The following is a 25,033-nucleotide window of genomic DNA, read 5'->3' on the forward strand; positions in this document are numbered from 1 at the left end:
CAGACCAGAACTATCAACCAACAGATCAACTGTAACACAGAGTTCACAGTCTACGTATTGGAATGCCCATGTGGGCTCCAGTACTTGGGCAGCTCCAAACATCCCCTAAAAAGCAGGATTCTGCAGCACCTCCGTGCAATTTCTAATAAAGATCACAATTATCCCATGGCACGCCACTATGAAGAAGTGCATAGTGGTAACAATGGTAGCCTAAGGTTCTATGGTATTGACAAAATAACAAAAACCATCAGAGGTGGGGACCGCGAAACACAGCTGAGAATTAGAGAGTCCCGTAACATTATAGATATGGAGAGCAAGGCCCCGAAAGGACTAAATTATGGGGAAGAACTAGCATCCCATATAGGCTCCTAAGACTGAACAGTACAGAGTAGAGGCGAACCCGCAGTATGCTGAATGTTGTTCTGAATCACACTATCACTTTTTATTGAAAGAAATCCCCTATAGACAGGTATATGCAATGAACAAGAGGTAGGGAAGACATAACCAATATTCATAGAATAGGTTGTATCTTGGTGCTCCTACTGTCGAAATTGTATCAGTATTACAGAGGGGTATGACACTATACTCACTGAAATAGATTGTATGTTGAGTATTGTTGTGGTATATTTTAATTTGTATTTTATTTTTCACAAATGTCACACACATTCACCTTAACATGTATATGTCACCCTACACTCATCCCAAATGTAAAAGCACTCGATTGCTGACCCCCTTACCACCAGTCACCTTGTCACGAACTATGTTTCATGGTCAAACCACGAGGGGAGCTCTCCTCTATCGACATACCTGATAATGTTCCTATTAAGATGGAACATATGCCCGCCCTTTGCCTCATGTAACCGGGGAGCTCCCGCAATGCAATTTCTGACTATGGTCGTGATCTCCACCACATCGCGCACTAAACTACAATTCCCAGTAGGTTTAGCGCCTGTCCGTTTATTTTCGATCCTTGTGGTCGTTATTATCGTTACAACGATACCACGGACTGTAATCCAATAAAAAATATGTCAATTGTTGGATTACGGCAGTCGAGCATAGGCACATTGTGAGCGACGGATCCCCTTAATTTTTGGGACAGCTCGCAATCAAAAATGTCGGACCAACAACATTCCATAAATTATGGTGACAAGTGTCAGAATTCATAAACTCGACAATTAAAATGTAATCGTTCCAATTTATTTAGTCAAACTCACCTTTATGAATTCAAATATGTCTAAAGTGTTGAATGGTTATTTGTTTATTGAACATCATGTACACAGTGAAATGTTTTTTCTATGTTCATTGAACACTGACACAAATGTGGGACTATAAGTTTGTCAAAAACAAAATGGTGGTTACTTGAAAAAGGCTTACGCCGAAACGCGTCGTCCTTGGTTAAAGAGTGCACAATAAAGGGTTTGTGCAGGATTTCCTGGTGTGCCGTCTCTGTGTCCTCTGAAATTGGTGGGATCCAGTACCTGATATATATATATATATATATATATATATATATATATATATATATATATATATATATATATATATATATATATATATATATATATATATATATATAAAGCAAATCCTCAAACCTCCACACCGACAGCATGGCGAAAGAAGGAAACGGACCCCACGACTTCAGGCAAGATGTTAAGTTTTATTCAGGACCTTTCAGACGACGCGTTTCGAGTACCATGTACTCTTGTTCACATATATATATATATATTTTTTCATACGTACATATATGACTGGACTGTCAACTACAAGGTAAATGAACATGTACCACTGCCCAAAGTACCCAACTGCATGTGAACCTGCTTTCCTGACCTTTCTTTTTGTCCCAGCATAGGGCTAATCGAGTGTGTGACCACAGCTTTACCCTGGTGATGCAAGGTCCAAAACCTATTCTGTGACCTTGAGAGGCGCACCAAGCGTGCCCTTGAGAGGCGCACCAAGCGTGCCCTTGAGAGGCGCACCAAGCTTGCCCTTATCCATGCTTTGGGTGAATCACATAAAGCAGTGGTGGCAGCATACCGATTTTATGTGAATCATTAGTGTGGCCAGGCATTTTCTCTCTGTCTAGGAGAGGGCTGTCTGTTGGCCCCTCTCATGTAAAGTTCCACTTTTATGTGAATCTCAGATCCTTGCACTGATGTTCTGTGTGCATGTCAACTGTGTGTGTATGCCGTGAGTGTGTCACATGTTTAGTAGTAGGACACTTTGTGTAGTGAAAGTCTTGGTACTAGGACCAGTGGGATACATTTTGGATGCTCTTGTTTAGCATGGCACACAGCTTCCTCAGACAGTGAAAGTGTATTGATTGGATTTCTATTATTATTGGAGGGTATGAGACCCAGACACAGAAGTAATGATGGAGACAAGGCTCTCCTTGCAAAATCAGTGAGGCCCTTGTTATCAAGCGGCAGCTGATTGGTCCTTCTGGAGCCGAGCCATTCATTGCCATTTAGTAGATGATGGGGTTAGAAATTGGGCTGTTGGTTCACTGGGGTACTAGCCCAAGACAGGCAGTAACCACAATCCTAGTCAGGTTAAGAAGCAGGCAAACTCTAAATTAACCTGTGCTCTCTCTCTCTGGTAGCTTGGCACAGAGCAGTCAGGCTTAACTTAGAGGCACTGTGTAAAGTATTTGTGCAACATTTCAAACAGTAAAACAGTTAGAACACAACACCACACAAAAAGAGATAGATCAGTTTGGATAAATAGAACTTAATTTAATAACTAAAACAAAACTGAAATGACAAAAATCCAATAAGCTTAACTGCAGAACTGCAGATATGATTTTTTTAAGAATAAACTGTGAAATAGCACCTAGAAGGGATAAGCACTTAATTGAGATATCTGGTCGTGCAGGACCGGGACAAAGACCAAAGTTCCGGCTGACCGCAATGGACCGCAGGGCGGATACAGGTATCCAGTTAGGCCTGTTGAAAATAAATTACCTTGATCTGGGTTGCGTTGACGTTGAAGATGTGGTACACAGCCAATGTCGATCCTCACAATAGCGCCAATGTGCTGTCCTGACCTGTGCAACAGTGACGATATGTCATCTTCGATGGGCCCAAGTGAAGGACTGGGTTTTCTTAAGACCCAGCGGTGCCAGGGGACAACACCTGAAACCTTCGTGGGTAACCTGTTCCGGCGTACAAATGACAGAGACACGGGACACTTCCTTCGGCGTCAAAGATTCAAGGTTTATTACTGCAGGGAACACAGATGTCACGAGAAGTACATAACGTAGGTTCACGGAGCCTGATTCGAATTGCTACTGTGGGTCGCTCCTTTTATACAGTTTTCTCTCATAGGTTAACATGGTACACAAAAGGTTACAACTCGGTTCCCATCGTAAAACCATAAGGGGTTACTTTCATGTATTCAAGGCCCGGAACATAAGTACAGAAACGTTTGGTGGTTCCCAACTGTAAAAACCCATCTTCCCACCATTAGTACATTCCAATCAACAATAAACAGATCGAGGAAAGGACAGAAACAGGTGCAGAGGAAGGCAGAAACAGTGGGGAGATCGAAAAGGGTGTAAAGGGGGTGGTATCGGGAAACACGAGCTGCAGGCATCAAAGGGACGTGCCTAATGAGATGCACGGCTAAGACAATAGACCAGCACGGCAAGATGAGCCTCGAGCGGGGCCATCTGCCTTACAGTGCCGTCCCCCTTATCATAAAGACCCCTTCAAAGGAAAACGTGTCTTCCGCAAGAGTTTGGGAATCCCAGGGTCGCGTAGCGGACAGCGTCCGTTCGCTGGCTACTTGAGGGCAAGAGACAAAATGGATGCCGCATCTAAGATGGAACCCATGGGCTCGGATGTAGAAACCCACGAAACAAACGAACGGTTTAGGTTAGCACAGCGAAAATGCGTACACCCACTAAACTCGTCATTTGCGGTTCATAGATACCAGACTCGACCATATTCGTATGAGTCAAAAACACCACTTACGATCGTCACGGAACCTCACAGGGACTGTGATGCATAGTTCTCATTGTCAAGGCTGTCACTCTACCTTTAGAGCTGGCAAGAGGTTTATCGTGCCAGGTTGAAATGGCAGAATAAACAGCACACACAGGCTCTGCAATGGCAGGCCTAAGCCATGGTTAGCGCTTTACTTCAGTGTGTGGCACTGGCTAATGATGGGTGAAACCCTGAAATTGGTCCCAGGATGCTTGTTTCCAGTCCAGGGAGACCTGGCCTGGCAGTTCGGGCTGGACTGCTCCCATTGGGTGCAGAGTCAAGACTGATTTGCATATGGCTGGGTCCAAACTTGAATGGCATGGTGAGTAAAAAACAATGGATTTAGGCCCAGATCTCTGTACTGGGTGTTCAATGTATGATATTGTTTTGCATTCTGTCCATCAATTTGCATTTGTCACCCCGAGTGGGACGGGTATGCCCAGACATGGGTCCTGTGCTCTCCATGCCACTGGAGTCAAGCTATCCTGGCTGATGAGGGCTGAAAGCCCGAAACCGGTCCTAGGATGCTTGTTTCCAGTCTAGGAAGGACCTGGACTGGCAGTTTGGGCTTGACTGTTCCCATTAGACGCAGGGTCAAGACTGATTAGCATCTGGCTGGGTCCAAACTGGAATGGCATGGTGAGCAAAATAACAATGGATTTCGGCCCAGATCTCTGTAGTGGGGTGAATGTATGATATTGTTCTGCATTCTGTCCATCAATTGTTCTTTTTGTATTTGTCACCCCGAGTGGGACGGGTATGCCCAGACATGGGTCCCGTGCTCTCCATGCCACTGGAGTCAAGCTATCTTGGCTTTAGAGGGCTGAAAGCCTGAAACCGGTCCTAGGATGCTTGTTTCCAGTCCAGGGAGGACCTGGCCTGACAGTTCGGGCTGGACCGTTCCCATCGGGTGCAGGGTCATGACTGATTTGCATAAGGCAGGGTCAAAACTGGAATAGCAGGGTGAGCAAAAAACAATGGATGTAGGCCCAGATCTCTGTACTGGGGTGATTGTATAATATTGTTCTGCATTCTGTCCATCAATTGTTCTTTTTGCACAGGCCTTCTAGTAGCGTTTAATTTACAGGCCCATGGCACATAAAGTGCACTTTACTAGAGACTTATAAGTTAAATAAATATGTATGCCAATTGGGGAGGAGCCAATATTACCATGTTTAGGGGAGAGAGCACAGGCACTTAAGCACTGGTTAGCTGTTGAAAAAGTGCACAGAGTCCTAAAGGCAGCAAAAACGAGGTCAGAAAAGTGGAGGCAGTAGCCAAAAAGTTGGGAAGATGACCACCCTAAGGCTGTCAGGTCTAACAGTGAGGTGTGGGACTGCAGTTTCTGCTGCTCAAGAAGAGGATGTTTCTAGATCGAGCTTGTCCATTGTATGTCCCTGATTACTGCTTGAGGATGGCTGATGATAGCCAGGTGCAGACAGCTCACAATCCAGAGTGACCTTATTTTGGATACTGCTACTTGGAACCAGCATCATTGCTACCAGGTCTGAAAGCTATAACTTTGCAGAAAGTATGTGTCTGAACAGTCAGAAAATTACATCTGAACAAGAACCAACTCAAACCAGTTCGAAAATCTTAGATAGGGAATCCACACCCCGTCTGGACAGTATGCAATAAAGTAGGATCCAATTCCAAGCTCTTCATGACCACTACTCCCAATGCCCACGGCCTTTGGTCTTGTGCAGCCAGGGTTGGGTGCAGTACCTGGACTTTGGCCAGGTCCTTCACCCAACCCACAGTTATCAGCCAATGCCTGCAGTGCTCTGCCTTCGACCAAGTGCACTAAATGTTGGGGCCAGGACCTGCCTGCGCCCAACCCATTGCAGGAAGCCAGACCTCACAGCACATGGTCCTAATCCATGGAGTTTAAGCACAGATCCTGGTCTGTGTCCTTCAGCCAACCTGCAGCACATGACCTTTGCCTATACACAGTGGGGCTGGGCGCAGGACCTGCACCCAGCCCACCAAGGATATCTGTCCACCTTCAGTGCCCATTACCTTTGGCCGTGCACAACTGGGCTTGGGCACTGATTCAGATCTAACTGCTGTGGCCAATAGTTGTGCACGGCGGGACTTAGCCACTCATGTCAAGCTGTACACAAGGGGCACGATTCACAAAGGTAAAGTTCGACCAAAAGTCTAACTTTGACCAAAAGTCTAACTTTGACCAAAAGTCTAACTTTACGAATTTTCAGTATTCAGAACGGTAAAGTTCAACCAAAAGTCTAACTTTATTGCTTTTCAGTATTCACAAAGGTAAAGTTAGAGCAAAAGTCAAACTTACGCCAAAAGTCTAACTTTACTACTTTTAGGAATTTACATAGGTAAGGTACTACTAGTAACTTTTCTACTAGTGATTTTACTACTGGTAAGTTTATTAATGTATTTTCACTTGTAGTACGTTTATTAGTGGTAAACTTACTAGTAGTAACTTGCCTTTGTGAATACAAAAAGTATTACAGTTCTTTGAGCTAGATTGTGCCTGAGAATTTGCCCGTTTTCTCTAGTTATGGGTCTTTGAGGTATACTACAAGATTTCTGCCACAGGTATTGGTCACGGTAGTGATGTGTCAACCACTAGACTCTCATATTTTTTGGTCTCATCTGCTTCTTCCCCAGTGGTGCTGGCCCTCAGTCTCATCCGCTTCTTCTTCCAGTGTGGTGGCGGCACTCAGGTGCCTGGGAAAGAAGTCTGCTGGATTCTGAGATCCTTGACTATGCTCAACTCGAAACGAACATCATCACATAATTCTGAGCCGGACTGAAATATGCCATCGTGGTTTCCGCCGACAATGCATATAAGGTGTTTCTGAAAGCCTCTTAATGAATATGATCCTGTTAAAAACGGGTAGCATGGTGCAGAGCGGGCGGGCCAAACTCCGGAGGAAATGTGTAAAGCATCCGCACAGCACACACAGGCGACACACAAGGCACACTACAAAAAGAGACTCCACACCAGGTTAGGTGAAAAACAGTTTGTGTATTGTAAAATAAACACATCAGAAAGGAATCACAGGTGGAGATAAACTGTGCCAGCCGGCACCGGGGAATAATTCACATGGGCACTATATACAGGGCAGCACCCATCGGGCAGCTGCCAGGACCATCACAAGTCCAAGGATAATTGAAAGTCCATAAGCAATAACGTCTCACTGGCCGTACCTACTGGTGAGTAGACATGCACTTGGCATAAATCACTTTAGGCATTTGTCAAGGTAGGCCTAAACATGAAACCAGCCATGTAAGCATTAGGGAAAACAGTAGTATAAGGGCATTAATCATGAAAACACATTATGCATAATTTCAGGCATAAATCATAGTTGCCGTAGCCTGGAATGGGAACCTCAGGTTAGGCATAGTATGCAGAACACCGCATTGCAGCCTTAGGGAAAAAGAAAGCATTAGCACTAGGCATAAAACACAAAGTGGTCAGGCATAAAGCCTGCATCAACACCTTAGACTTACCGTCAGTGTGTACCTGAAAACACAAATATATTAGGCATAATGGGAGAGCATATTCTGCATATCATTAGGCACACCATACGCAGCCGGGGCCTAAACCATGGGAGCATTAAATCACCTTAGATTAGGCACTTTATGCAGGACCCCCACAAGGTATCATTAGGGTAAAAGCATTGCCAGCATTAATGCATTAGGCATACAAACAGTATAAATAACCCATTAGGCGGGAAAAGCATTAGGCATCAACCTGTGGACATAAACATAGTAGGCATGAAGCATTCTCATTAGGGTAAAAACGTTGGGCTAACATCACCTTGGGCATTAGCAGATGCATAAGGCACCTCCTGCGGTACATGGGGCCTAATCATATTAGAATGGGGCATTTCATCATTGCGCACATTAGGACAGAACATTAGCTTAATGGTGCCTCCCTGGTAACCCCAAACATCCTGTAAGCATTAGGGGGGGAAGAATTATCATCAGAATAAATGCCCTAGGCCGGATGTAAAAAGCAGCTCTTACATAACATTAGGCCCACATCCTGAGCCTGGGGCATAAAACATGTGAACATAGGGCATGGAAACTCATTTGGCATAAAGGCCCTACTTCCAATAAGCATGAATCACATTATACATAACACCGTAATACAGGCATAACCTTTGCACTGCATGACACGACCTGGGGCGTAATTCTATTAGCATAACTCACCCTTGCATTTGACAGAGGAGGCAACATCAACCCCATACAGGCACATTGTGCATTCAAATAGGCTGGATGTATATTAACAGCAGGGCATCACACCTAACCTTAGCAGGGCACACATGAGATCCTAGGGCATCCTCATTAGCCTAACAGCCTGAGCACCACACTAGACATAACACTAGGTATAAATGCATTATGCAACCATATTATGAATGAAATCATATGGGGCAATAGGCCTCGCCAGCATAAACCTAGTTTGCCCCAATCGGGGGCACAGCACTCTGAAACTGGCCACAGTCCAAATGGCCTCTCTCCGAGGCTCAAATTCCCTATGTCCTGCAAAGTCAGGACTGGCTGCTAAAACAGAAAAAGCAAAGTACGCAAAGCACTGGGGCAGGGCAGGAGTGTCTCTCACTCCTCTCTCTCTTCTCATGAGGAGTACAATGCCCCCCAATACGTTGCAGCTGCCCACTGTCAACCAAGCAGGCAGGGGGGAATCCCACACGCCGGGATCCCCTCGTAGCGCTTTAGAATCCCGGTGCTGCAGACTTCCGAACCTCTTCTCCAGGGCACAGTTGTAGCGCCTTGGCAGCAAGCAGAGCACAGTCAATGCAAATATGGCACTCTGGCAGCACCCCAATGCAGCACACACGCAGGGGAATTGAAATATAGTGCTTTAACAGCACAGCGCTGCAGGCGTCAGCTTCTCTTCCTCTGGCACCTTGAATATAGAGCTTGCGAGGCACTAGTTCCCACTAGAAGCTTCAGGGACAGAAGGTAGTGTACCTCTTCTGGTAATCAGGAAAACAGTGCCCACCAGGCGCTAGAGTGCAGGCAGAGCAGCACAGTCACTTCAAATATGGCGCTCACCAGGCGCTAGGTGACTCAAAGTTCCCAAGGGCCCACCCATGGGAGTAGCGCCCACGCTCCTCGCCTCCTTGGAGTGCAGGCAGTCAAAGTATAACACTCACGAGGCGCTAGGGCAACAGAGCAGGCAGGCCAGGCTGGGCAAGATCAGCAGACAGTGGGCACTCATCAGTACAGGACAGCAGCTCCTAGAAGCAGTCATCTCCCATAAAGTGGCACTCCACCTGACACAGTAGTCTTCACTCCAGCCAAGGCTCTCACTGGCCCTGTGGACAGCAGAGGGGTACAGATGGGCTCAGGGGCTAGCACACGGGCCCATGCGGCGGTACCCCCTGTTAGAGTGTCCCCTCTCGTTCCAGTCCACCCTGAGTCTGAGCATGTAGTGTAGTTCCTAGTTTCCCACTAGGCCCTGCGCATTGGAATAACATAAACAGTAGTATCGACGTGGAACTGCGGATATTCCAGGCCTCCACTGACTATGCTAAACTTAATTGGGTTGTGTTACCAACTAGCTCAGAGGTCACTGGAAACTTTCTTCTCTGCATAGGAAGTGATCAGCTTCCTTGGCACAGACAAGAAGGGATTCAGCTTTCCAACAACCGTGCAACATGACAACTTTGCTCCTCAGATCAAGAGTCAATCTCTAGGGTCGTGTGAAACAATAGACATGTATTTCACTCAGTCAGTCTAGTGCAGTTTACTTTCACGAGATGTAGAGAATAGAGAGACGGGCGTTTGTCAATAAAGGGTTAACATTTATTGAACAGTCTTTCTTCTCGTACAAGAGAAATGTATTGCCATAATAGCAAGAATTGTTATTATAAAAAGTAGGTACAGTAAGATAAGTATTGCGAAATAGAACTGTAAAAGCATTGATATGGTTTCTTAGCCATACAATGGTTTAAAAGTAATAAAACATATATACAGTCATATATACATTAGGCTAACCTACTCAACTGGTGCTTCTAACTAAGCCTACCCCAGTGTGCCTGACCTAAGCCTAACACGTGGAAGGGGAGTAAGTAAGTAGCTTGAAGTTAAGTTGGTTTTGCCAAGGTTTGTTTCAAGAATTCTCGTCTAAGTGTGGTAAATATTTGATTTACCGTCTTAATTTCTATGCAGGTAAGTACTTAAACAAAAATAACTCAATCGGAAAGAAAGAGGCAGAGTCCGTGGTGTTAGAGTTCTTAGGGGTTTTATTCCTTAAAAAGGAATGGTCATGGTACCAGATCGGATATCGGGTTCCTGCCACCACTGGGGTGCAGGAAGGGATAGAGCAATATTTTATTGACAATACATAGCTTATATACTTAAATCATATAATGAATACCAATACAGTAGGCGTAACAGCTGAGAGAAACAAGATAAGAGCACACACGTGATAGTGATACGTAATTAGAAGGCGTGAACTAGGCGTGTACATAGAGGCGTGTGCTAGAAACGTCATATGTAAGTGTCACGAGTAGGTGGGTACAAAGCAGAATTTGGCAATGTCAGCAGAAATCTGAGGCCTGGATGCGCGCGCAGCTGCATGACGTGTGATTGACGTGAAACTGGAGGGTGCAGGGGACTTGACATTTACACTGGCGGAAAGAGACAGAAGTCTGGTATGTCAGATCAACTCGTACCTCTATCATATCTGGTATCTGATGTTTAGGAAAAGGTCTCTGGGGCAGAAGCTATTCTATACTGACTGTGAGTGCGTGTATAAGCGTCTAAGTGTCTGCATGAGATGCGAGGGGGCATGGGCCTACCATGGTAACAGAGGCTATGAATTACTTGCACGGAGACAGTGAGGCCGGGCCCTTTGCTCTGCAGCTGGGGGAATGTTTACTTAAACTAGTAGGTAGGAATGCATTTTCGAGGAGCGGAACAGATAATTCGAAGGTTGAATTCAGTCTTGGCAGGCAGCAGGCTGAGCTAAGCGCCGTTAGCCGCACAGGGAGTAAGGCAGAGGCCACGGGTACAGAGACAGCCCAGGCTGAGGCGTTCAGAATCAAAAGGCAGAAAAAGGCTTGATGGCAGAATTCAGGGCCTACTTCGCCAGAGCTGAAAAACATGTAAAGTACACCACAAAAAGACGTTGGCATGGCATACTTAGGAACGGAATATTCAACCCATTCAGGGTGGGTCTGAAAGAGGACATGTTAACGTTGGACGCACATGTATTTGCGTCTTCATAGCTGGCACAGGAGGGAAGTTACATGCACTTTAAGCTGGTACATGGAGACGGTGGGGTACACGTTAGGGAACATTTCTTGACCACAAAATTTATATTTCCTCACAAGGGTTTAGTCAACACCATACCTCTGAATAGAATGATGGAGGATTGGTATCTCCTTCAGGGGTCTCTCTCGATATCCCAGTCACCCGCGAGGGTAGACCGGAAACGCCGGGGCTGGATTTCTCTGCAGGAGAAAGGCAGCGGGTCTCTTCAGCGCGTCGAGGAAGGAGGGGGGACAGCGTCCGCGGGCAGCTGGAATCTGCTGGATGTCTTCGCAGAGGACGGCTGTTCAACTCCTAAGCGTACTGCACCATAGTTCGCGCTTTAGCAGGGATAATGGTATCAGCAGCTTCACCACCACAGGGACAGCAGGCTGCAGCGACAGAGTGCTAGATTTACCAACACGGGGTCTTGCAGGCAGCTGGCATCAGCAACAGTAGCTCGCATTGCTTAAGGCAACGTTGGTAATATTTATACCTGACAGGTGCCGGGTTTGACGCAAGTTTGCTGGACATAAGACGTCAATTAAAGATGTCACTAGGAAGTGATAGTTATCAGTTGCTCATTAGAGTTCCATTACTAATCAAAACACAGCAAACGGGGATTTCCAGGTTTGCTGAGTTTTTATCTTGTTGAAGAACTCGGAGTGTTATCTAGGAATATCAGATAGTGACTACTGCTCTGTCATTGCACTAATTGGTCGCAAAGGAAGTGGCAGAGAGAACTATGCTGGAATGTGGCTCTGTTCGTGTGAGGCCAGAGATGACTTTTCAGAAAATCGCACTTGAACGGTTATGCCAATATAGGGAATAAATGGATTTATAGCCGAATAGGGGCATAAGGTCACAGTATCGATCAGGAACCTAGATAAACACGCAACACCCACTCCACGGGTTAATGTCCATCAAAATTACTAAAACTAAAGCAATTAGATGCATGTGTAACATTGCCCACCCCAAAATACATAAATGCATTCGAAATAGGCGTACTTAATACATGAATTTAGGTACTGTACGTTTTTTAAAGCATAGTAATCATTCAAAAAATTATTGCATATGAAATCAATGAATGATTATGCATAAAGAATTACACATGAAGTATCTCTGACAGAAGAAGGGCGAGATAAATCATCACATAAAAATGCATTGTAATAACATGTGTGCTAGAGGCTGGTGTAATGTTGTTATGTCTCTAGATGTGTTTAAAAATAGAAGTGTGAAGCTTCTGTTCTCTAAGAATAGTTTTTACGTTAAGCAAAGAATTGTTCGTGCCAAAAAAGGTCAATATTAGAAAAATTGTCCAATTCAAAGAAAATAGATTTCCAAAGCTCTTGGAAGTTTTTGTTGATCAAAACTGAAGGCCGAATTCAGAGTTCATGGGAACGCTGTGTGTCGGAAAGCTTCTAAAAGTTATTGTTTCTGTACGGGTGAGAACATCGTATCAGACAGGCTCTCAAAGAATTGGTCTACAAATTCAGGTGATAGTTCAACCAAATTAGATAGCGCTGTAACTTGGCACGTGTGAGAATGATTGCTGTCATCATAGTCGGGACCAGCAATGCTCACAGAACGTTGTACCTGGATGATGTTGCTTTTGTCACTCGCTCCACTGTTACCACTTGGCTGTAGTACAGGAGTCTCCACGAATGCCGTCATCAGGATTGGTAGCCGCTGGGGACAACACAATGCGTGAGCCGTTATTGGACTGAGCAAAGTATCGACGTCCATTGGTACTGCTGATGGAAGTGAAAGACAGATGTCCAACACGCATTCATCGCCGCAAAGCATACACCGTAGCACAGGTAAAATGCAATTTTGCCATATCGGTCTGAAAGAAAGGAACCAGGTCATGTTTAGATCTCTCAGCCTGGCCAATCCAAGGACGTTAGTTATCCTGTCCCGGTAGCGCATTGCTAGGATTGTCTCTTCCATTCCCATGGGAGCTATGTCTGAGCCGAGGCTTGCCATAACGTAGCAGGAGGGTCAAAAATAGAATCCCTGCGACGAGTCCCAAAAATAATGGTATGCCGCCAAAAATGGAGAAAATTAGGAAAGATTCCCAAAATTGCCTGGAAGGGTGTTAGCAGTCCGGTAAAGACTGTCTTAAATATGCCTGGGATGCTTGTTGCACTAGACATGTTAAGGAGTTGGCTGAACATTTCTACGAAATGCACGGGGCAATTTGTTGATAAAAGGTCATGAACTTCAGTAGCTGTCCTTGCAACTAGAAGATAATACGTCTCTTTAGATGACGTTATAGGCACTGTTGTCTGTAAAAGTACAGATTTCATTTTGCTTAATGTATCAATTCGTATAGAATAGAGATTCAGACGAGGCCAGATGGGAGTCACTATGTCTGCAGGCCCACTCGGAAACAATGCTTGCATACAGCATTTGACCATGGATGTTACTTCTACTAGATAACTTTTCCCTGGCACGAGGCCACAACATCTGTGATCCGTTCTAAGAATGTAACTCCCGTTCGCGAGTTGCATAAAGAAGGGCTCTATCTGAGTTGCAGGTGTGACTAGCTGGTGGCATGAAAGGTTGTTTGAATTTCCATCACATGCTCCGTGTAAATTAATACCCTGACACAAAAGTATATCGCTTAGTGAATGTTTACAGTTCTCACCACTAAGAAATACATTTTTGTCGCTGTCACTATAGCAAGAATGAGTGTATGGTAATTTCCATTCAGATTTTACATATCCTTTACCCAATTGTTCATACTGGCCAGCAGGTATGTACTCAAGGCACTTTTTAAATCGGAAAGTTGTTATCGGAATTGTGATAATTCCGTGTATTATCCATTCAATGACAGGACTCTCTGACATTGTCAATGGTAATCTCTCGAGTTTTTCGATGCTCAGGATTGTATAGTCTGCTCCTTTCTGTGCCAAGCTGATCTGTTTATCAGTAAGGTTAAAACTGGAAAATAATCACGTTGTGTTGATTAAACGCCAAGGCACATAGCCTGAACGAAGATTTTGCAGCGTCCAGCCTAGTTCTATAATAGAGCGTAATTGAGACTGGCCATGTTGTAACATTAGCAAATCTCTGTCTATCACATCAAAGGCAGAGGATACAATATTGTCCAACGAATATATTCTGGAAGACAGAGTCATTAACCCATTGTCTACTACAGAAAGTAATTTTTCCAAATTAATACGATCAATTTCTCGTATTTTTTCAGCAGTTTCAATTTGCTTTACTTTCCAAGCCTCGTTGTAAGCAGCATAGATACTGGTCGCTATGAAACGCTTTTGACGCTGTTTGCGTGGTCCAAGAATGAAATCGCGCAAATCAGCACCCTCTTTTAGTAAAGACAAGTGTTGCTTAATTTCAGCCAGTGTGGACGAAGTTAGCCATTCAAGGCAGAGTTTCCCTACACTGTAGGTTGTTATAATCCCTGGATGTTGTCTCTGGGAGTATCTAGGGTCTAATCTGGTCATTTTTAACCCCTGTGTTTTATTCAGGAATCTATCTTGACAGCTATTTGTGTCTGTAGGCCAGATTAACCACTTTTTCCAATCAGGATGTGTTCTGTTGAAATGTAAATTTTGTGACACGTCTAACTCAATATCTGTGGTTGCATTTTCAGGTATTGGCTTTGGTATAGACGGTGTTTTAAGGTCTTTGATCTTAGCTAGGCCAAGACAAGATGTTTGGTGTATTGTGTCATTTAAAAATAACATTTGTTCTGGTATCATGCAGGTTCTAAATAGTGCTTCTATGCCTTGCACCTGCCAATTTTTTGTACCCCAAATGGTTTTCGTTTCAATATTATTTTTCCAATAATCAAAACCAAATGTCATCATTTTGTCATAAAATGCTTCTGAATATATCAATTTAGAATTTGTCAGCATTGTTTTCATTCCTGTTTTATCTAACAGTTTATAATAAAACGTTTCTGCATCACTGGTGTTAAACCCTGAGAAGTATTTGAATTTCTCAAAAAATGCTTTAGAACTGCTTTTAGGGGGTGTAGAACAATGTTCCCATTGATTATACATAAAAACATTTCTAGGCTGTGCAGATTTATGCAAGTAATGATCCCCATAGTGGGTGTAACAGGATAACTGCTCATAACTAGATGAACCTTGTAAATAATCATGATCTGTGAATCTAGCTGACATTACTAAATCAGACATCATGTCATTAATACTGTTAAAGTCCCAATCATCAGAGAATGTACTTGGTGTCACAAAGTCACTTAAGGAAACCTTTAGTTGATGAGGATACTTCAGGATTTCGACCGGACCATATATCTCATAGTCTGTTTTCTCCCATACTATCCCACCAGGTATTGGAATTGCTGTGACATTTACTGTTGACAGTTCTCTTTTCTTCACGTGGGATGATCTGTGTGGTTTCAGGACTAGGTTGATGTTCTGACTTGCTGTGTCCATTGTAATATATTTTCCTTCAATGAATTTTCCCAAACACAGTACCATGATGAGCCAAAGCAAGAGGAAAAATACACCTAGACCGAACCAGAACTCTAGCCAAGGGGAAATAAGGTAGATTTCCTTCAGTTGATGAAAGAGTTCCGTTGCTTTTTCTTTAAAAGACTTTTTTGTTTCTGGCATCACTTCGGGGTCGTTTTGATCTTCAGAGAAGTTGTCGAAGTTGATGAAATAACCAGAGGCAGTTCTGTCAATTGATGGGATTGTTCTTTCAATCTGTCTTTCGGTAGCACTTTCTGATGCCACATCATTGTAGACTGGTGTTGTTTCTTGACGAACTGTTTCAATCTGTGTTTCAAGAGGCACGAGTTCCATGGCATTATTGCATAGTCCTTCATTGTGCACTGCAGGCTGATCGAATGTGATTAGTCTTTCAGTTTGAACCTCTTGGATTGTTGCAAGTTTGGGTATTCTGTTGTTTCTTGGGAGTCCACTGGGCCTACTGTTGATTATAGGCCACATGCTTGTGGTTTTACCAGATCGATAGACACGACTCTGTTCTCCTTTTTACCAGCAAGGGGCGGTAGCACAACTGATCTTGTTCCGGTGACTGCCAAGACAGGTACTGCTTTTCTGTAAGAAGGCCCAAATTCCTTCGTCACCGCGATCTTTTCTCTGACTAGATCCCCAATCTTTGGAATCCAGACAGGCCTTGCTAGGGCTGTTGTGGGTGGTGCCTCGTCAGTGGTACTTGGCTGTTGCTTTAACTTTATGTTGCTTAATGATTTTCTTGTTTCATTCAGTTCCTGTAAAACAGCCAAACGATCTTTGATGTCAAAGTCTGTTGTTTTTTCTTGTACCACTGACATCTGACTATCGAGGTCCTGAACTCGCATTCTAATTCCGAACAATAGTTCGTATGGGCTGAAACCTTTTAGAGAATTTCTTGGCATGTTGTTAAGACTAGTCTGGACACTTATTAAATGTTTGACCCACCCAGCGCCTGAACCTAATACCTTCGCTGTTATAGATTGCTTTATGTCACGGTTTTTTCTTTCTACCACACTGTTCCCTTTGGGGTGCGACGGACAAGAATACCGCAACCCAATTCCCATGCTGGCCATGGCCTCCCTATAAGCTCGAGAGCTGAAAGCAGGACCCTGGTCAGAATGGAACGTGGTAATTGCGTATGTGCCAATATTGACTCGCAAATCTTTTATAACCGTTCTAGCGTCAGCTGAGCGCTGGAGGCCTCATTTTTAGGTGCTTTTCGTCTTAACTGTTAATAGGACGCAGGATGGGGTGTAGGCAGCTTTACGCTCTTCTGACTAGTAGCCGGTAGCAAGGTTCGCTACTGCGATCCCTATTACAGTTTTCACAGTTGTTTGCATATATTTGGTGTTCTACACTCATTCCCGGCCACCAGAATACTGATTGTAATTCAGTCAGTGATTCCTTGATCTCTCTGTGCCTTAGACCCAAACCCATGTGTGCGTCTGCTATTAAAAATATTCTCCTGTTCATGTTTGGAATTACTCTGTCCCCCACTCCAGGGATTCGAGCAAAAGGAACGGAGTTTGCATCGATTATGTATGCATAATTGAGTGGATAGTTTACGGGTAGTGCTGCACAGTCGCCTTTTACGGTCGTTTTTACTGCCAGCATGGTTTCCCCGTCTATGTATTTATCTGTACGCTTTTTTGTGGCTACGGAAGCCGGTTTAGTTGCTTCCGCTGTGGCTGTATTAGCCAATGAATTCCCTGCAACGTGAACGCCATCACGTTGAAGACTCTGTGCGTGAATCACGTGAGTCTTTTGTAGTTCTTTGTGTAAAAGAGCTACCTCGTTCCAGAGCAATTTATGCTTTATTGTGGCACCTGTGTCATCTTTGTAGTCGTTTTCGATCCAACTCTGCAGTTTGTTATTGTAAGAGTTGACGCAAAAATGAGAATCGCACACGATAAGTGTCGGGAATTCACGTTCTGCATTTTCTAGCGCCATCTTTAAAGATCTGATTTCAGTTCTTTGAACCGAACAGTTTCTTACAGATTCAGTTTTTGTTACTTTCGGTCTGAATTTACCGCACAGCCAACGACCTTTAATGATCGCACATGCTGCATCGTAGGATTTTCTCTCTACGTTGAAATGCTGTACAAAGCTATCTGTATAGATTATACAGGCGTATTGTGGGAGAGGCAGAATTTCGATTGGCAGAGGATATTCTTCTTCATATTCTAAATCATTCAGTTCTTCAAATTGCGGGGCGAAATAGTATTTCACGTCTTCCGCTCCTAGAGAATCTATGCACTGTATCCATTTCGGATCCAGTGACACTGTAGGCAGGTTTACTGGGCTGAATAGCGCCTCGAAGGCGGATTCCGCTGTAAGGATATTAATCCGTTTGCCGTGTGCTAGTTCTCGTTCATTTGCTAATGCGATTTGCACTGTTTTCACAGTTCTTTCTGTGTGACTGAATGTTTTTTCTGCTTGTGTGTACAAGTGAGATTTAATTGAAATGGGTACCTTTTCTCCCTCATTAGAGGTCAGGTACGTGAATCCGCATCTTCCTGGGATGACTCGGATTACAAGATCACGTGTATCTAATTTTGTTTTTGCTAACATGTCTGTTTGCAGTGATCTCAAAATTTCTGTGTGTTTTTGAGTCCAATTGATTTGTTTAAAATCAGGTTTTATTAGTTCGTAGAGAGGTTTAACCCTCTCTGCGTAATTTATAATGTAAGTTCTTCCGAAATTAAATTCAGAAAACCTAGTATGGATTGTAAATTCTTCAGCGTTTTTGGAGCTTGGAGTACAGCGCACTTCTCTAAGAAGTTGTCCGCTAGGCTTTTCCCTTCACTTGATAATTCGTACCCTAAAAATAGTACTGTCAGATGGGCAATTCGAGACTTTTTAAAGTTGAATTTGTAACCCTCTGCTGCGAACCCAAGTATAATGGTGTTCACTCTTTTCAAGTGAGTATCCAAGTCGTCGTCTGTGAGATAAATATCATCTACGTAAGATAATGCTTCATCATCATAGATTTGTAGTAACTCTGTTACCCTAGCTGAGAATAGTCCTGGGCTGTTCTTGAACCCCTGTGGGAGTCGACAGAATTTTTCTGTGACCCAAAAGCAGAGAAAGCGGTCAAATATCTGCTTTCTGGTGCAATGTTTTGACAAAAGAAACCATTAGAAATGTCTAATGTCGTTTTATATTTTTTCCTAACTATGTTATTCATTAGGGCTGCACTATGCGAGTTTTGTACTGCAAAGGTTTTGCAACATGTATTAAGGTGTCTGTAGTCCAAAACTAGACGATATGAACTGTCTGGCTTGGAGACAGGAAACAAAGGATTGTTCATTTGAGAGGTGCATGTTTCAATCACCCCCTGGTACTCAAGTTGATCTAAGATCTCCCTGACCTGTTTTTTAGCTTCTTGCTTTATGGGATACTGCCGTTGGGCAGTTGGTTCACTTTTTAATTGGATTTTGTGAGGAGGTGAATCCTCATCCCATCCTACATGATTTTTATACAATGCAGGTGCCTGGGCCACTGCCCATTTCCTTGCATATGTGTATTTTTTGTGAATCGGAATGTGATTCGAGAAGGCAGGCATAATCACTTCTTCGCCACGAGGGCACTCCCTGACAAACTCTGGGGGCCAATCTTTTTCAGCTAACAGAATATCATAGCCTTTTGAGAGCTTGTCCCAAAATAGACCCTTAATTTTCCTAGTCTTATCACCCTCTATATGCAATGTTATTTCGTATATTTTATGGGGCTCGCTAAGTCTGGCGTCGGCAGTTTCAACTTGAATGTATTAATTCGTGTCCACTGTCTCCAGATGACTCATCAAGATCTTGCGCGCTATACTGATTTCTGCTGCACTGTCCAACATTGTCAATGCCCACTCCCCGTTTTTCAACTGTGTCCTCAGTATTCTCGGCATGGTTGATTACCCTAATACTGGCTACCTTCTTTTTCTGAAATTGAGATTTTTTACTCTGAGCAGGTTCCTTGTCTTTGGACTTGGTGTGCTCTCCTGGGTCTGACCGTCCTCTTCTTTCCGAATTCTGTGGAAAAGATCGAGAGGGACGTGTATCAATACTTTGATATCTATCAGGTTTTTTCAGATTATCCCTATTTCTAAGGTTATATCTTTTCTCAGAGGGCTCCCTCTGGGGAGACTGGCGTTCTCGAGTCGGAGTTCTTTCCCTCCGTCGAGGAGACCTTCCTCTGGACTGGAAAACTTTTTCCTTGGGAGTGGATTGTTTATTTCCATCCCAGCTCTTTTTAGGAGTGTTTGAATTATTTTTAATAAATCATTTTTCAGGATTTTCGAGCAGTTGGGGCTTTACTGGTTTCCCACCCAAGCTGTCTCTACCTAATTCTTCATAGCATTTTTCTATGATTTTTGGAAGCTCAACAGGATCTTTTATATCTGTTTCCTTCAACTTCTGGCGGATCGCCACAGATGCTGCTTCTCCTTTAATGTTGGCTAATAATATAGCCGTGACCTGCTTGAAGTCTTTCAGTAATTTCATACCTAGATTTAAAGCGGGCTCTGGACCGAATTCATTTTGAATCTGTTTTAGCACTTCTGGTATTACCGCCATAGACGGAACACCGTGTGTTTTTGTGTAAATGGAAGCAAAGACTGTACCCCAAGTGTCACAGTCCTCCACGTGTGGTGCGATTCCCATAGGAAGGCAGATGGTCAAGATTCTGTGTTTCTCAATAGGGGTAGTATCAGGAAATACTGCCTCTATTTGAGTGATTTTCTGTGCTAACCAGAAAGGAATTTGTTCCCGTTTTACGGGTGTTTTACCAAGACATGACTGTATGTTCTGTGGTGTAATTTTATTTGTGTTCCCCTGATGAGGGGTCAGCTGTGGTACATTAACAGCTGGCTGGACTGTTGCAGTCCGCATTACATACTGGACTAATTGCCTATGTATTTTTATTAATGTGTTTAGCTGTACTAACAGCTCTTCTCTAGACATTTTTTCAATGTCAGGATGTGGTGTGTAGCTGGCTAGAACCGGCCACGTGGCTCCTGGTCTACCTAGTGGACCGAGCCTAGTAATGTGATCAGTGTGTTTTAGGGCACCATTAAACCAGAGCAGGTGCTCTTGAAATTTAAGTGGAATTTCAATCTCCTCGAAAGGAGCGTACTCTTCCGGAGGTTTCTCTATTTTGTAATAGTGAAACTCTTTTGTTCTAGCGTTTACCGCTGGAAAGTTTATCCATGAATAGAATACCTCTGTCTGCCGATACTCGTGAGCCTCTATCACGAAAATTACTGTACCACCTTGTGGTGTCAGTCCATTTTCTATAAGTTTTAAAGTTATAGATCTTCTTAAGTGGACCGGGATGATAATAGCATCCGGGTCTGTGTATTCGGGACCTTGCTGAGTCGCATCTGCTGCGGCCCCAGAGGTTCCGTTTTCTGGCATTGTAAAAATGCAATGTTTGCAGAGTAGGTCTCCAAGGAGACAAAGATTAGGTGCACAATATTTTGGAACACTGTATCCTTCAACGTTGAATAAACCAGAGCTTTACATAGGAATCACTTCCTACTAAGGTCGGGCGGATTTTAACCTTTCACCCACTCCAGACGTCTATTGGAGTATTTACGGGAGAAAGGAGTGTGAAATATGCACGACTGAGTTACTCTACCGTCTTGCGTTAGTTTATCGCCTTACCAAACGTTTGGGCGCCATGTAGTGTAGTTCCTAGTTTCCCACTAGGCCCTGCGCATTGGAATAACATAAACACTAATAGGTATATTAGGAACCCCCTCCTCCACTTAGGGGACATCTCCCCCATGGTAGGAAATGTATATGCCATGTGTGGTGTGAGAGGAAAATAATACATGCTGTGTAATGGTGCACTCACCTTTATTTTCACCATTGCAGAAATGTCACTTTTAAAATGGATGCCATTTCTGTCTGCTTGTGCCGCCTGCTTGAGGTGGGTTGGAGGTCTAGTGTTTGAAGTGACAATTTGCTCTACACTTTCCCCAGTGATAGTGAGACTGGAACTGCCAGGGACCTTCTAGAAGCTTCCATCTCTTTCTGGTAGGTGGGAGGAGGGGTGTATATGTAGAGCAGTAGAGATGCCATGTGCTTGTTGCGTGTTTATCTAGGTTCCTGATTGATACTGTGACCTTATGCCCCTATTCGGCTATAAATCCATTTATTCCCTATATTGGCATAACCGTTCAAGTGCGATTTTCTGAAAAGTCATCTCTGGCCTCACACGAACAGAGCCACATTCCAGCATAGTTCTCTCTGCCACTTCCTTTGCGACCAATTAGTGCAATGACAGAGCAGTAGTCACTATCTGATATTCCTAGATAACACTCCGAGTTCTTCAACAAGATAAAAACTCAGCAAACCTGGAAATCCCCGCTTGCTGTGTTTTGATTAGTAATGGAACTCTAATGAGCAACTGATAACTATCACTATATGTTTTATTACTTTTAAACCATTGTATGGCTAAGAAACCATATCAATGCTTTTACAGTTCTATTTCGCAATACTTATCTTACTGTACGTACTTTTTATAATAACAATTCTTGCTATTGTGGCGGAAAGCACACACACTTTGGCGGAAAGCACACACACTTTGTACTGCTAACCAGTGCCAAAGTGTCCAACATCCTGAACCCACCAACTACATCACAGCGAAAGGGCTAGGGTAAAGCCAAAAAGTTTCGGGATGACCCTGCAAGCAGGGCCAAGTCTAACAGAGCCCAAAACCACCTGTTGTTCTCTGAGCGGAGCTGTGAGAAATGTTATTTTCACAATAATTTACTGTTCATAAAGTGTGAGGGCGAACACAAGAATGTTGTCTCTATCCTTCTGAAAACTTATGGAAGGCTTGGGCCCATATGCAAACTAGATGGGACCTCTAATACTTTGTGTACAAGAAAGTATCTAGTTGCTTGGATTCTCTAAGGAATTACAGAAATGACGAGCCAATGTCATAAATCCACAAGCCTGTGTGATTTATTCCACTTTTCTTTTAACTTTTTTAGAAAAATGTTGAATACATTTTCATCATGTTATCATAAAGGGCAACAAGAAATTCCGACAATTTGCTGACATAAACATTTCACAAGTGTACATAAAACATTAACAAGTGGTACAAAAATACATAAATTATACAAGTTTGAATGCACAACGTAGAACACCAGTCCTTGACACTTAGGCGGAGAATGGACAAAATATACAGACAATAAATGTGTAATGTCTTCTGCCTGTGTGTACAGCTCTGGGACCTATAATTCATAGTGTTATCAAAAGGAGAGCAATTAATTATGGGCTTTCTCCGTGAGCCCTCCCACTGGGTCTTGTCCCAGATGCCCCAGCCGACTCATTTCCAACCCTGCAACTGTTATGGTGTTTTCATCAGGACCTGGACATGGTTATGTCTTTTCAAAACTAACGAAAACAAGCATTTGCAATGCAATAGGTATCGCCTTAGTTAAGATTAAGCTATTAACATTGCAATTGGTAATGGCATTAGTTTTATGTTTGCATATGTAGAATATATTGCAGTTCCTCTGCAATATATTTTGTATTTATGTTGTTGACACACATTATTTCACATATTTATACAATAATTATATCGATATGTAATAGTTAGCTTTTTTTGATAGGAAATAATAAGGCAAACTACAGTGTTCTTTAAAAAGTTCCTTTTTTATGACATTTAGAAAGATATACTCAAATGTACATATTATTGGCATTTTTTTAGAATTTAGATAGTTTCAATTGTGTGTTGAGCATTTCGTTAGTTCTTATTTAGTTATATATGAAAATTAACTTGGTAAATAATATGGTAATCTGCATGTACATTCGTTTGGCAAAACAAGTAGTAACAATGGAACAAGTATTTATATTTTAGGATCAAGTAAAATAAACATAACAATTATAGCAAAAGAGAGTGCAATTTTTGGTGTTTCTAATATACAGTTTACTAATAACAATTAAAGTATCATAACAATAAAGTGCAATATTTTAAATAATGCAACAAGTAACATAAAAATACACAGTTTTTCAAACGTAAAAAGTATTTTAGCATTTACATGAACAAGAAATGAAATTTTGTATAGAAAAAACTTTCTGAAAAAATCAAACATAAGTTATCAGTAGTATCATCCAACCTATTCACGTCACTTTTTAGTGTTTTTAATATTGTTATGGCAACAATGTTTTAAGATCAATTATAGCAACATATAGTGCAATTTTTGAGTAATTTGTAACATACACTTTTGTAAGAATTTGTGATAGTACAATGATGATAAAGTGCAGTATTTTAAATAATGCAACAATCAATAAAGATATGCACAGTTTTGCAAACAAAGAAAGTATAATTTAGCACTGTTACATGAACAAGAAATGGATTTTGGGATACAAATAACTATCTGAAAAAGTCAAACATAAGTAATCAGTAGTAGTATGCAAACTCTTCATGTTACTTTATAGTTTTTTGTATGCGGTATTGCAACAATTTTTATATTGCAGTTATATTTCTCTAATTATGTCTGTAATGCAACCATTACAAAACAGTACACTGAGTGTTATTGGCAAAAATGACATTAAAGCATTTTCAAAATCTTCTGTGTCAGTCTCAATGTTTAAGAAGTCCATCAAAGGTGTATTATTGATGTCCATTGATTGCAAGTTTTCATTATTTTCTATTTGCACCACCATTGTGCTTTTCTCCTGGTAGGTTTTTTCCATTCCAAATAACGTTACAGTTATGTTTTCTTTTGGTGGTTGTATAACCTATGGAAATAGTGTTTTAGTACACCTTTTTTGAATTTTCTAATTGTATTATGATATTGCTATAAATATTTACTTACTTGTATTGTAGTGTGTCTTGTTGTGTTCAATATCTTCTCTCCATTGAACTCATGTACAGCCATATGTGTAAGCTGAACATATTTCCCAATTTCAATCATAAAATCAGTGGCGTCTCTCCATAGACTTATCTTCACTGAATCTGTAGCATCATTAATTGTAATGCTCCTTATTTTAGTGTCTTGGCCTCCAACAAGTATATTTTTAGTATCTTCTGCCTGTGGTATGTAAAGTAGGCATTTGTGTCAGTTTTGTATACTTTAATGAATGTTGAACAATAAATTTACTTTTTTGTATATGTACACTCAGAATTATTCAGAAACATACTATAGACATTTTTATATTTGCAACATTAAATAATGAAAACAAAAATTATTAATTGTTTGGCATGCAAGTTTTGCTTACTTTGAACTTTGTACAAATGCCAATGGATATAATTTGTGTTACTTACCTTGTATTGCTGTTTATAGTTCACAGATCCATTGATGTATTGCTA

This window comes from Lissotriton vulgaris, chromosome 4_1 (genome assembly GCF_964263255.1).
Source record: "Lissotriton vulgaris chromosome 4_1, aLisVul1.2, whole genome shotgun sequence".
Classification (NCBI taxonomy): Eukaryota; Metazoa; Chordata; class Amphibia; order Caudata; family Salamandridae; genus Lissotriton; species Lissotriton vulgaris.